The sequence below is a fragment of the Neomonachus schauinslandi genome, chromosome 8, assembly GCF_002201575.2.
Source record: "Neomonachus schauinslandi chromosome 8, ASM220157v2, whole genome shotgun sequence".
NCBI lineage: Eukaryota > Metazoa > Chordata > Mammalia > Carnivora > Phocidae > Neomonachus > Neomonachus schauinslandi.
The window spans coordinates 22,387,840-22,399,956 of record NC_058410.1 but is presented as its reverse complement, the minus strand read 5'-3'; the positions used below and the strand labels follow the sequence as shown (position 1 = coordinate 22,399,956).

At 39.6% G+C, this 12,117-nt stretch overlaps 1 protein-coding gene across 8 annotated transcripts in view; it reads left to right on the top strand.

Moving 5' to 3' along the window:
- The window catches only part of AIG1 (androgen induced 1), a 241,224-nt gene that overhangs the window by 177,858 nt on the left and 51,249 nt on the right, over positions 1-12,117 (top strand). The window lies entirely within an intron of this gene.

Below are 12,117 nucleotides of genomic sequence, written 5' to 3'. Positions count from 1 at the left end.
GGTGTGGGAGGATGGGGTAACTGGGTAATGGACATTAAGGAGGGCATGTTATGTAATGAGCACTGGGTATTATATAAGACCTCTACCTCTGAAACTAACAGTACATTATATGTTAATTAATTGACTTTAGATTTTAAAAAAAGAAGGTTCTTTAGGATCACTGAAATCTGCTTGTACACTCTGGTAGAAGAGTGTGATGAAATTATAAAAGTCAGTGGAAATATGTTACTGTTTCTCACTTCAAAAAATTAATAACTACATATTTTGTGGATATGCAGCTTTAGCTTGGTGACTTAGTTCCATATAAATATGGTTTGGGGCAAAGTAGCCCCCTTTTTCTGTAATAGAAAATTAAAGCTTTTGTGCTTTCAAGAGGAATGTATTTTCTTAAATTTACTTATGTATCGCATCCAGGAACTTATTTTTTATTCCTCTTAAATTGCTGGGTTTGTAAATAACAAAACTAATGGAAAAATAGGGTTTACTTAAGAGAAAGTCATACTATCATGGTCCTTGAACACAAGTTTACTGAGACCCTATTAAGTGCAGGGATCTGAGCATACAATGGCCAGTAAGGTCTGTTCCTTCTCCCTAAAGAACTTGTTCCCACTGCATTGGGTTCTCCTTCCTTCATGTTAACTGTAGCATTACGTGGTATATTAATGTATTATGTAATCACCCCAGCTTGGAAATGCATTGGCCTAGAAGTGTCCACATCACTTCTTTTAATAACAGTCCATTGAGCAGAACTAGTCACAATGGCCCCACCTAACTGTGGAGGTTCAGAGAACCATGAGGGATGATCCTTTGATGAGCAGAAAATGACCCTGTCTTAAGTATATACTACAGTGAAGATGCCAAACATCAGGGGGTTACAGTCAGAGAGAAGAACATGAGCAAAGGCATGAACACATGAGGCCTTTTGGGGAAACAGAGTTGCTAATACAGAATGGTCTGAGATTAACCTAGAAAAATAGGTTAAATCCAATAGGACAAGTCTTTGAAGGCAATGCTTCTAAGAAACTTGGACTTTGTTCTGAAGATCATGAGGAGGTTTTAGAGAAGGGAACCAAATGGTCAAAATTGTGTTTTTAGAGAAATACCCTTACAGTGGAGGATGCTGATATATATGGATAAGTGGATTCTGTTGAGCTCAGAATAATTTTTGAGAAGCATGCAAATAATATTAAAATCCTAGTTTCTTATTTTAGAAGTTTCTTTTTTAATTTCAGAGTGCTCCTAACAGTGGGTTTTGTTTTCTATACTTGCTCCCTAAAATGTCAGTGCCTCACGATCCTTAAGAAGGTTTTAGGTTTTACGGACTACAGAAACACCCAATTAAGTTTCCTCTTCCCTGGCCTTCTCCCTGTACCATATCTCCCTTGGCTCTCCCCTCCACCACCCCTCAACCTACCCGCTAAAGTGCTCTTCAAAACTTCAAAACACTTTTAAGGAGGGTCGGCCAAAGACAAGACAAAAAGGTAGCATGAATAGCATCTCAAAAAGAGAGGGACTTTTGCGTCAGTGGATTGGGGTTATTCTCACCCCTGCCTCTCTGGCTAGCTGAGGCCCTCAGTACATATGGGATTTACCACCAACCATGAACAAAAAGTCTGGTCTGTAGTCCTCCTTGTAAACTTGAATGTAGAGCCATTCATCTCTCAGCCCCTGAAATCTTTCCAAGGTGAATGGGTGGTTGAGAGGAGGCAGGTTCCCTCTCTTAGGAACAGCCATAAAACCAACAGGTACCCTTCTCCGATACCAGTTCTTCCACTGGGCTATGCCCCTATCCTTGGGTCTTCCCAGGTGCTCCAGAGGCAATATAGCATCATGGTTAAAAGGGTGGCTCCAAAGCCAAACAGCCCAAGTCGAAGCCCAAATCCACCACCTTCCAGCTGGCAACCTTGAGCAACTTTCTTAACTTCTCTGGGCCTCCGTTTTCATAAAATAGAATTGATAATAATATATGACTCAAAGGATCTTTGTGAGATGTAAATGAGTTTTAATCCATGTAAAGTTACTTTAGTTCCTGGTATGCAGTAAATGTTAGACAGTATTATTTGGCAACATGTCTTAAGTGGGAGGTCTCACAAAATAACTTCAATTATTTTTTGCATATACCACACAAGTCACTGTTATTATAGGATTTCATATAATCCTCATGCAATCCTAATGAATTTGGCCTTTTCTGAGGTGAGAGACTTCAAGTCTGTTGAAGCCTAATGAGCTTCATTTTTTAATGAGCCTAATTTTTTAATCTTATTTTATTTAAATTCAATTAATTAACATACAGTGTATCATTAGCTTCAGATGTAGAGGTCAGTGATTCATCAGTTGCATACAACACCCAGTGCTCATCATATCACATGCCCTCCCTCATGCGTGTCACTCACTCACCTCCCCTCTAGCAACCTTCAGTTTGTTTCCTAGAATTAAGAGTCTCTCATGGCTGGTCTCCCTCTCTGATTTCGTCTTATTTTATTTTTCCCTCCCCTCCCCTATGATCCTCTGTTTTGTTTCTTAAATTCCACATATGAGTGAAACAATATGATAATTGTCTTTCTCAGACTGACTTATTTCATTTATCATAATACCCTCCAGTTCCATCCATGTCATTGCAAATGGTAAGATTTCATCCTTTCTGATGGCTGAGTAATATTCATCTGCCGATGGGCATCTCTATGAGCCTAAGAGAAATGCATTCCCAAGAACAGTCATCTATGGGGGTCAAGAATTTTTGTCTGCTCTGTTCTGAGATATATTTTAAGTACCCGGACTCCTGAGTGGCACATAGTAGGAGTACCATAAGTATTTATTGAATGAACGAACAAACAAACAAACAAGCCTAGGAAGCAGTGTGTGTCACTCAGTAAAAGCATGGGTTTTGGAGTCAGGTAGATCTGAGGTCTCATGCTGGCTGCACCATTCAGTAGATCTGCATGACCTCTGACAAGTTCATCCTTCTCCCATATCCTCATTTATAAAATGAGGGTAAAAATAACCATTGCTTCAGAGTTGCTGTCAGAACTAAGCACAACACTGGGGGACACTGTCTAGCATAAAACTGAGCATATACTAGGAGCTCAGTAAATGGTACCTATCCTTGTTATTGCATATTCAGTATTTATGCACATGAATTAATAATGGGGGAAACAACACAAAACACAGAGAGATGAAATAAATCATGTTTATGTGTTTACGTGTCAAATATATATTTGGCAAAATTAAAGACTGGCTTTCTTTTTGTTCTTTTCCCTCTGTTGTCTTCAGCATTATGGTACTTACTAAAGTGAGAAAGAAAAGAGTAGAAGGGGGACCTGTAGGGGGGGAGGCTGCAGAGAAGTAGGGGAGAAAAAAGGCTGAGGAAGCTCTAGAAGGAAGTCAGGGAGAGAATGGAGTCCATTCTGCAAGAAAAAGCAAGGATAGAAGGAGAGGGGAGCCGGTTGGTAGAGAAATCTCTCCTCTCACCAATCTGCCCTCCACCCTGCCTCTAGCTCGCCCTTTCTACCGTTAATATCCAAGTCTGTTTCTCCTACCTTGTCTACATCAAACTCCATGATGGAGTCTAAAAGCCTCTAGAGGAATCTCTGCTTCCTACAGGACAAAGTCCATATAAAGCCCTCCATGATTTGGGTTATGCGCTACCTGACCTGTCTGAACTGAACTCTTCGTTCTCCTTCATGTCCTGCAGAGGTGACAGACCTCTCAGTGATGTGTGCTGTGCCTTCACACACTTCTTCTTGGCTCTGTGAATGAACGTCTTCCTTGAAGCCCTAGTCACACTTAAAGACCCAGTTCGAATGTCTCCTGCCACGTGAAGTTTTGCCGTGGCCCCCTGAACAGACCAGATCCCCCAGGCCACTGTACCATCACAGGTCTGCAGGCCTGTGAATGTTCCACCATATTGTAATCATTTGACTCTCTGAGGACAATAATTAGAGGTACCATTCTGTGAGAACTACAGGCACTCATTGTGCAGTGTTCATGGAAGAAGCCAATATAGGTCACTTTCAATTTGCTTTTATAATTTCAGGTACAGCATGGGTCATCTCTGGCATCACATCCCCAAAAAGAATTCCTTTTGGTGGCCCGCTGGCTGCTGGCTCCACCCTGAAGCTCCCTAACCATGCCACAGACCCTTAGCACCTTGTGGATATCTTCCTTAGAAAGATTCAGCAAGAGATATTAACTGGCCCTCAAGTTGTATTAAAAATGTTTTTTAAATGCAAAAATAAGAACCCAGTAAAATGGTGCCACTGTCCCAATGTAATTATTTCTGTGATGGACCATTTGCTCTTAATTGCAAAGATATGCCTGTCTTAGTGTCAGTCGTGGTACTATTTTGTTTATTTGGCCTAATTATTAGAACCATATCCTAATGGTGGTTGGGGCTAATGTGAGGACTGGGCGAGTCCCACATTGGATACTGAACTCATGAAGAGTTTTGGAAGTGCCCAGAACATCCTGGCACTCGATAAATATCGGTTCCATCTGAATCTAAGTTTCTGACCCTCGGTCACATTTCTAACCTGATTCTTTTTTATTATTATTATTTAAATTCAATTAGCCAACCTACAATACATCATTAGTTTTTGGTGTAGTGTTAAAAGATTCATTAGTTGCGTATTCTGAGATGCCCGTGTAAGCCAGGGGGAACAGCTATCCTCCACCACAACACAATCCAAAAAGCTCTGGCAGTTTCTGGAAAGATTCTGTGTCATGATTGTACATATTGTGGCATAAGCCCACTAAAAGCAGCGCCTCAGCCCTTGGGAGCGGGAAGCCCAGGCCAAGGGAAGTCTCCATCTGACTTGTGGAGACCTGGAAACTACAGTGGTTAAGACGGGCAGTTCCCTGTCCTGCAAAGCACTAGATATCTCTGCTATGGAAGAGACTGAAGGAAGATGACAAATTTTGAGCCAACCAATTAGTAAAATTAATAAAGACAGTTTCGGGTGGCAGGGATAAAACAGGTGGGCAGGTTTTCCGAGTTAAAAATGTAGGTGTCTTAGAGCCCGCGACAGGTTTGTTTCCACGGTGCCTCCATGTCACGGGCATGTCCTCACCTCCACTGACTCCGGATTTACAGAAGATCCGCCCAATTCTGTGCATGTCCCCACCTGGCCCTGCTTCTCCCTGGATTCTTCAAACATTTGACTTATTTGGAGCACCCAGAAGTTTGCAAAGTTTGGAGCAGTCAGCGTTTTGTGATTTTTGCCAGTCATCTCTGACATCACCTTTTCTTACATTTTAGATCATGTTTTGCTAATACAAGGGGCTTTATCTTCAAACTTGGAAATTCCTTCTTGCTTTATTACAGAATAAGATTTCTCGCTTTTAATAACCCCCATTTAATCTACAGGTGTGGGGAGGAGTAAGCAAAATATTGATGTTACAATATGGAATGTACAACTTCCTGTATCTTAGAGCAGTTTTCCATAATATTTTTATTTGTGATAGACCTGTAAGTTGTTAAGACACCTTAGGTACTCTCCCTCACCCCATCCTGCCAGGAAGGTCCGGTCATTTCTCCAGCCATGCCTGCAGCCTGGGCTGCCCCAAGAATGCAGGTGCATGGTGACGCCTGTGCCCACGGATGGACACACCATCCTTCACCTTTTTATTTATAGTCAAAAGTGGCCATAGGGATATAAGAAACCCTAGATATCCTGACAAACACGAAGGTAAGAACTGTGGTTCACCTCCTTGGGAACCACTGTGAGCTCTACTCCGCATCCAGCACACCAGATACCCTGGAAGCAAGGCCCAGCAATCTCATTTTCAAGAAGCTCGCCTGCAGATTGGAGGTACACATTACTTTGAGAACGTGCCCAGAGGTCTGCCTGTGCCCCCAGATGCACATAGGTGGACATGGGCCGCCAGGTCTCTTATTATCCAGCTGAGCAGGGGCTGGTCGGCCGTACCTCACATTCAGAAGCTGGTTTTGCCTCCAAGGATGAAATGATTTTTGTCTGGGGTTCATGTGGTATGGGAGCAGTAGTCTCCTATTAAAAAATATTTTGAGACGGAGAAAGACCTGAGAAATAGCAGTTGAACATACTCTTCAGGTCTTGTTTATTGTTTTTTGTATTGTACACTCAGATGGCAACTGTAGATTCTAGAGCTCTAAATCATCTTGAGCAAGTTCCCTAATTCATTCATTTGGCTGGCCTGAATTCATGCCATCATGCAGCATAGTTTTATCCTCCTATTTATTCCCCAGCAAAGTTTATTCTAAGACTCCCCTTTAGGGTAGACTACCGACTGCCATCACAGATAATCAAAATGTCTTTCCTAGTAGCGTGTCCAGATCCTCCTTGTGCCTTGTAAATCCATTTCTTTAATCCTGTTAAATACCCTTAAATTCCTCCATCAATACCTCAACTTCCTACTCATCTTCTCTCCATTTTTCTGGCAAAAGAACATCTGTTCATAAATCAGATAATTGAGCACTTAAAAGGTAGAGCTACAACTTACAGATAATCTGTTCAAGTACATCGGCGGAGTAGCTCTGATGATAGATAATTTATGTGGCACAGGGACCTGGCATTCAGCAATATTGAATCACGTAGTGAAAAGGTAATTCGCTCTCAATTATTTTTCAATCCTTCTGATTCCATTTAGGGGAGTCTCTATCTCATGCTAGTGTATTTTTAATGCCCCTCTAATGCTTACTAACCTCCCTACTGTACACATCAAGCACTGGCCTCAGAATCAAAGCCATCAATCAGGCCCACATATTTAGCCAACATTTATTCAGATCAGTTAGTTTTCATTGTATTTATTTTTGTGATTATCTTCTATCAAGTGATACTCTATTTATGAGAGTTTATAAGTTTCATAAGTCTCCCTATAAATGCATTTATTTTTTTAATCTAAATTGAGTAAGAACATTTTTTAAAAATCAGGTGGCATGTGACAGGGGTGCAGTATGATTTTTGACTTCTGTAGGCCTTAAGCATTTTACATTTCTGGGTCCTTTCTGACGTTTATTTATATGTACATATATATGTATATACATTTATTTAGATATATATTTATATAAATATTTATTATATAGTTTATATCTTATACATGCATATATATGTATATATATTATATATGTAACCTTTTATGACTGCATTATTATAAAGATGAATATAATCTTCAACTCTAAATGTTCATTTTTTTCCTTCTGATCGTAGAAGAAATTAAAACATTTTCATGGGCCTTGGACAACCTTTCTACCATGCCTAATGCCTGGGTGAGCCCTACAATGTGATATAGCAAAGCTTAAAACACTACTTTGTCATGACTGAAGTTTTGAGGTGCACTAGTTTAATGCAACCCCCTCATTTTACAAAAAAAAAAAAAAAAATACTGAGCTTCACAAATGTATAAGAACCTGACTAAAGTCTTATAATGTGGTAGGATACAACCAGAACTAGATCCCAAATGCCAGTTTCCTGATCTTTCTACTTAATTCCACTGCATTCTTCCTTGGAGCCTCTCCTCCAAAAGCCTTTTTCTTATCCCATCTCCTTCACATCATAATTAAGTTACGGGTCCCTCCTTGAATCTAGCCCTCTGCTCAAGGCTGAGCGTCTCTGTGTAGAAGTGACAATATGTGGTGGGTCCTCTCTGAGGGCTGACCTTTGCCTTGGGATGCTGCTCAGTTCGTGGTGATAATCATTGCTCCATAAAGGAAACCCACCTGAACCCCATTAAGAAAACTCACAAAGGATGCCAAAACCCAGGACAGATTTGGGCTTCCCTTTTTGGATGCAATTTTTTTTTTAACACAGTCTCATTAACATTAGCAGCACTGGAAACTGGAGCTTGGCATAAGATTTCTTATATTTTAGACCAGTGCTTTTTGGGCAGAGTTTATAGATTAAATCAAAAGTTTATTCCTTGGGCTATCAACCTTTCATCTTACTTAGCACTTAAAAACAAACAGTAGAACCTCAGGAACTCAGCTGCGGGCAATTGTTCTCTTGACAATGCACTGCAGAAAACAGTCCAATGCAATTCTTAAGAGCCCCCTCTGGCAACCAGACTTTATCTCTTTCTTCGCTCATTCAAAGTGTATCTACACCTGAGAAAACTTTAAAAGGTATTTGCGGGGGCACCTGGGTGGCTCAGTCCATTGAGCGTCTGCCTTTGGCTCAAGTCATGATTTCAGGATCCTGGCATCGAGCCCCACATCAGGCTCCCTGCTCAACGGGCAGTCTGTTTCTCCCTCTGCTCCTCCCCCCTGCTCATGCACTCTCTCTCAAATAAATAAATAAAATCTTTTTAAAAATAATAATAATAAAATAAAAGGTATTTGTGTTTGAGAAATAGAAACAGATCATTCCTGAGTATGCTTTTTTTTTTTTTTTTTTTTGTCAAATGATCCTTTATTGAAGTATTTTCCTTTGTGGTTCTTAAGTAGCTGGGCATTCCACTGTACCACTGTTGATACCATCTACGATATCATGAGGATGGCGGCCATCAACATTGCAACCCACAAACTGGGAAGTCCCCAGATTCTCTTTAACGGCTCCAGAGAGCTCTCTGACTATAAAGATTGGTACTGCATCTGTCGGGCAATGTGGACAATTTCATCAAAAGTGAGACTTCCACTGTGTTTGCCGGTCTTTTGCTTCTCTCTGTCTCTGACTGGTTCCTGGGGGCCTTTGACGATAGGGCAGAGGCAGAAGGTACTACTCAATGTGGGCCTGTCTATTCCAAATGGTCAGTTTCACTGTCATGTTCAGACCCTTCCAGTCACCTGTTGCCTTGCATGTCATCACCAATCTTTTTGGGTGACAGACCCAGGGTCCAGTCTTGGGGGCTGGGGCAGATGTGGCACCGACTTCCCAGCTCATGCACTTCAGGTCTATGACTTTGATCTCATTGGGGTGGAGTTTAGACAACATGGCAAAGGCAGCTGCCAAATGAACAGGATGCGGGATGACCAAGAAAGTTACACCTTGACCTCCTCTGAGTGGAAAGCTGGAAGAGCTGCCTGCAGCCGTCTTTCTCACTGTACCACTGAAAAGTCCTGACTTTATGCCAGCTGATTTTATTGTTTATTATTATTCAGAATGGTTATATGCCACAAGAAAGAACACATTTGGCAAAATACATTTTTTACAGTGAAGAGCTCTTTGTTTATTTTGAGGCTCAAGCAAAAAATAGTTCTGGTCAGTTGAGTGGCAAGGTAAGTGATTTTCAGTCATCCACTCCCACAGGTTTATTGAGTCAAAGATTACTTAACTATATCTTTTAAAAATATAATTCTAATGTAGAAAACAGAGCCTAGCATTTGCAGACAGAACTGGTCTTGAACCCTACCTCCAGATGTACTCGCTCTATTATCTTGGGTGAGATAATGATCTTTTCTGAGTCTTTGTTACCTCATCTGCAAAATGGAGTTAATAATTCCCATTAAAAATGTTGTTTTGAAGATTAACTTATCTCCACAAATATTTATTGAGCACCTCTTTTGTGCCAGGCTCTTTTATACAAATACCACAGTGAACAAAACATAGGATTACCATTCTTGTGCAGCAAGTGGTCTTGAATGGACTTGAATGTTTCCTTCCTGGTTCTGAAATCATTCAAGCAGAGTGTTGCCTGGGAGTGGATTAGAACTGGATTTCTTGTACCTGTAGTTCTGAAATAATGATCCCTCTTGCTGCTGCAGATTTTGGGTTACAATTGAGCTGCTAAATGTTACTTAGAGATTCAGCAGGACCATTTATAGATTTTTACCATTTTATTAGTTTATAAAACCTTAGCTACCTGCAGAGCAATGTTTATATTTGCTATAAATATTTTACACTACTTTTACTTTTATCAATAGGTACAGTTTAACAGTAAACATCATCTGCCTTACACATTTTTAGAGAGGTAGATATACATTCTTTAGGCCTGAAAACTCTGAATGATATGTTGTTACCCTGAGATTTGCCACTGGGCCAACTGGCACACAAAAAGATCTTTTGTCATTGATTATGTCATTGATGGAACAAGTAGCTCCTTTTTTGTGGTGATGATGACATTAATGAAGTGATCTAGAAAGATCTTCATTTTTCAAAGAGATTTTCTGTCTGGCATCCTCAAAATACATCCTAACCCTTCCAGGTATGACATCCGATAATCAGCAAGTAGGCTGAGTAAAAGAATGATAACTAGATAACTAAGAATATTCAGATTAGTTATTTGAACTTACATAATTTTATAGAAAAATGGATGATTATCTGGAACAATGGATGAAGAGGTAGAATTTAAACACTTTTTAATATTAACAAATAAAAATAATGTCATCATGGTTCTATAACTCACACAGGCCACCAGAGTCAGCACTATCTTTAGTGTAAAATGGAGTTAATAATTCCCATTAAAAATGTTGTTGTTTTTTCCCCATGTGAGATTTGACAAGACTTGGACTTACTGTTAGCTATACATTTGAATTTTACACATGAATGTACCATTACAAAACTACTGTTGGTATCTCAAATCATTGGTGAAACTCCAGGCCAATGTCATCTGAGGTGACTAGATTATAATGAATGAAACAATAAAATAGATCTTTAAAACACATACTGTCTCTGTATCAACACACATGTACATTTTGCATGTGCGTAATTAGCTTCAGAGCTAATTATACTGTTTTAGAACGACAATAGAGAAGCAAAGGATAAGGAAATATAAAGCTACCCAACTGTGGAATCACCCACCTGACATTCTAGGAATACCAGACTCTAATTACTAATATATTGGCAGTCTGCACAGTTATCTAGAGGAGAAAATTTAAAGCAAAGAATTTCTACTATCTTAGTATTTCTTTAAAAATCTTGTATTTCTGTTTTTTCTATAAATATAAACAATATGTTGCTTCAAAGATGTTCACTTTGATATCACTACCATGTCTTTTCCTGCCAAGGCCCACCTGGCCCCTGGTACCATGATACTTATTACAGTTTGAAAATTATAACATTCAATTACCTGCATTTTCCTTGACTATCCAAACAATACAGTGAGAGCAGAGCAAAGATTCTTTTGTGGCCATTAAGGAGGTACTAAGTAGAATTCAAACTTACTCATGGTTCAGTTCTCAGTTCTGCCATCTTCTTCCTCTTGAGAAACTTAAATGTTGGAAGATAAATCTATATCATAACCCAGTTTTACCTAAGAAGATCTTTGTCCCTTATATCTGTCCATCAAATTTCAACACCAAGACAAGCTGACTTTCCTTTCTTCTTACCAAATTTCATCCCCATCTTGGCCCACTGAAATGAGCATCAGAGTGGCCACTGGGTCCAAAAAACAAACGGGAAGTTCCCATCAAGCTTCTTTGGAGTCTGTCTTCAAACATTATATCTAAATCCACGCTCTGCTGGTACAAACCAGTACATCCTTTCTGGAAGCTAGTTTGGCATTATTTCCTAACCTGCTGCTGGTACACACATAATTTGGCATTATGCCTTTAATTATAAGAAAATCATCTAACATTCAGACATTCACACAAAGAATTCTACAAAAGATATTCATGACATTTTTCATAAATGAAAAATTGAAAATCTTTTACTACTTAATGTCCAAGAACAGGAATTGGTCAAATAAATTTTCATATATCCAATATATCCATAAAATGGAGTTTCAAGCAACTATGGACAAGGTTAATATTCTAGAAGAATTTCTAAAATGGCATATCAAAAATTCCCATGTTGGGGCACCTGGATGGCTTGGTTGGTAAAGCATCTGACTCTTGATTTCAGCTCAGGTCATGATCTCAGGTTTGTGAGATCTAGCCCCCAGTTGGGCTGACACGCAAGGGGTAGACCCTGCTTAAGATTCTCTTTCTCCCTCTGCCCTCCCCCCCCAAAATTCTCATGCTACAGTCTCAAAACAAAATTCTGTGCACAGTATGATCTTAACTATGTATAAATAATATGAACAAGGAGGAGGAAATGACATCTACCAAAATATTAACAGTGGTTATTTTTATTCCTTTATTATGTTCCCGTTTTTTCTTATACATCCTTCAAAATCATTGAAATTTGCTGAGACAGTCATAAGTAAAATAAAATTTTAAAAATTCAGATAGAGAAGAAAAACACCAGTAGAGCGATCAATACACCACAT